Source organism: Erpetoichthys calabaricus, chromosome 3 (genome assembly GCF_900747795.2).
Source record: "Erpetoichthys calabaricus chromosome 3, fErpCal1.3, whole genome shotgun sequence".
Lineage (NCBI taxonomy): Eukaryota > Metazoa > Chordata > Cladistia > Polypteriformes > Polypteridae > Erpetoichthys > Erpetoichthys calabaricus.
In genome coordinates this window covers 170,273,496-170,276,668 of record NC_041396.2, presented here as the reverse complement: position 1 = coordinate 170,276,668, position 3,173 = coordinate 170,273,496, and positions in this window count along the sequence as shown.

The following is a 3,173-nucleotide window of genomic DNA, read 5'->3' as shown; positions in this document are numbered from 1 at the left end:
GAAAGGAAAAGAAAAAACAGGTGCTGACGTAAGGGCCAATTTTAAGTCACTGAATGCATTATCAGCCTTATCATCCCATACCACTTTTAAAGGTGCACTTTTCTTTGTTAAATTTGATAAGGGCGTAGCAATTTCAGAGAAACGAGGTACAAAACGGCGATAGTATCCCGCTAAGCCCAGAAGTGCTTGAACCTGCCTCTTAGTCATCGGATGGGGCCAATTTATGATGGCATCAATTTTGGAACATTGTGGTTTAACGGTGCCCCCACCCACCAGGTAGCCCAAATATTTGGCTTCTCTTAATCCAAAAAAACATTTTTTTGGATTAATGCAAAGTCCCGCTTGTGCCAGTGTGGAGAGCACCGTTTTAACCTGCAATACATGTTCCTTCCATGTGCCAGAATAAATGACTACGTCATCCAGGTAGGTGGCACTAAATGAATTGTGGGGCTGCAGCAGTGTATCTGCCAGATGTTGGAAGGTTGCTGGCGCCCTGTGCAAGCCAAAAGGAAGAACCGTGTATTGCCAATGTCCACTTGGTGTACTAAAAGCGTTTTTTTCTTTAGCGGAGGCCATTAAGGGAATTTGCCAATACCCTTTAGTCATATCGAGAGTAGTTAGGAATTGAGCATTCCCAAGCCAATCGAGTAAATCGTCCACTCGTGGCATTGGATACGTGTCAAATTTAGAGACCTGATTAAGTCGTCGAAAGTCATTACAAAACCTCCACGACCCATCTGCCTTAGGAACTAAAACAATTGGACTAGACCAGGGGCTATAACTTTCTTCAATAACCCCTAATTCCAGCATTCATCTAATTTCCAACTCCACTTCCGCTTTCTTTACCTCCAGGAGCCTATAAGGTCTTTCTCTGACAATTACCCCCGGGCCAGTAATAATGTCATGCTCAATCAGAGCAGTCCGTCCTGGTAGCTCGTTTACAACTTCCAGTACTGACAGGATAGCCATTTCTAAGTCCTGTTTTTGTTCCGGGGTCAAATCAGCTCTGAAATTAAGGCAAGGGTGTGACATGAAAAGGGAGCGAGGCTGGCCTTGAGGAGGAATCAATTTCCCTGTCCTTCCACGGCTTCAGCAAATTTATATGATATACTCGCTCACTCGGTTGACGATTTGGTTGTTTAACCAAATAATCTACGAGTCCTTTTCTTTCCTTAATTTCGTAAGGGCTTTGCCAATATGCCAACAATTTAGAGTGGGAAGTCAGAACAAGCACCATTACATGACCACATGACAAATTCCCGAATGGTGGTGTTTCTATTATAATAACGAGACTGTGCTGGAAGTTGGTATTCGGGACACAAAGTGCAAAATCGTCGAACCTCCTCATTAATTCCCGGCCAATAAAATCGGAGCTTTATTCTCTCCAATGTTTTTTCAGAGCCTAAATGGTCTCCTAGAAAGTGAGCATGTGCTAGTTCACACACTTGTTGCTGATAAGTGCACGGTACTAGCAGCAATGCTCACACTTCACCCCCGTGTTCTGCTACTCAGTACAATAGTTCAATTTTTATTACAAAGAAAGGCATCGGTGGCATGGGATCTAGGGTTGTATGACCCTCGGTAGATAATATTTCATTCCTCACAAATTTTAAGGAATCATCGTTCCATTGTTCTCTTTTAAAAGGAAGTAGGGGTAATTAGAAATTGGGCCAATAAATTTTGAATAGGGTCTCTATTGACCTCAATGGGAGGGGCTTCTGCCACCACATCCTCTACGTTAACTATAATAGCTCCCGCAGAAGACGATGGGACATCGACTCCTTCACATTTGGTACCTGTATGGGTCCTAGCGACCGTTGTACATGCCGTGGAGGCAGTCAAAGTAGAAGAACTCTCCATTATTAAGCCCAAATTCTTATAATGCCGGACATCCCCATGAATCCATCTTAGGCTAGTTTTTATTTTAAGCCACTGTCGCGGTAAAATGAATCGGGAAGCAACAATGGAAATGTTACTCCCGGAATCGAACATTGCCCTTACCTTCTGGACATTTATAAAAACTGCACCTGTATAAGGAAGAGACAAAGGGTTAATCACAGTGGCACAATACCTTTCTCCCTTCACCAGTGAGCAATCCATGGGCTTGTAGTGCAATTTGGGGACAGATGACCAGCCTCTCCACACTTGAAACAGCGGGGAAGGCTGAACTGTCTGTCCCTTTTACGGACGGCAGGCTCGGGAGCTTGTCGAGAGGGCTCAGGGGCTGCCCCTCGTGCCTGTTGGGTACGGCGAGAGAACCGTTCCAATCGCCCCGATTTACAAGCCGCCCGGTGACGTTCAGCAACCTTGATCAAGGTGTCCATGTTTTCAAAGTTTTGCTTCTGGATTTGCTGGGCGATATTATCAGGGAGGACATGAATGAAGGTCTGACATGCAAGTAGCTCGGCCATCTTGTGGGAGTTGTTTATATCGGGCCTTAGCCAATGACAAACCTTACTCCATGCCTCGAACGCCTGTGTTCTTAAAGGCCGTTCGGGATCAAACTGCCACTCCCTCCATTCCCTCGCCTGCTGTTCTGGAGATATGCCGTAGCGTTTAAACACCTCAGTTTTCAGAACGTCATAGTCTGCAGCCTGCTTCTCGGTTAAATTGTAATAAGCCCTCTGCGCTATCCTATTCAGGTAGGGGGCCAGTAGGTACGCCCATTCCAACCCCGTTCATGCATTCTGTTTTGCAGTTCGCTCAAAAACCAAAAAATATGTTTCAATATCATTGTCCTCCGTTAAAAATGTTAATTGGGTCGGTAATTACCGAGCGGCCTCCGTCCGTACTGCGGCTGTGGCGCGAGCCTCAGACTTGGTTAGCTGTGTCCGAGTTTTGCCCATCTGTACTTTTAAAGTACGTAGCTCCCCCATGATCGTCAAAAGCACTGTGTTGAGGTCATGCTCTTCTGTCATCTTCAAAAAAATAAATCCTGCTGACTATGCCAATTGTGGAAATATCACAAAAAAAGAAACTCCACAAAAATAAAGTTTTGGGGACCGTCACCGTATATTGTCCTACGGACAAAAATAAAGCAAAAATAGTGAAGTAAATGATCAAAAAGTTTATGAGACAAGATGGCGTTTTTATACAAAGTGAATTATGGGAACAGGAAATGGTTGGCAGGAAACGACGTTGAATGCAGGAGCCGGAAACAACGTAATTTTGGA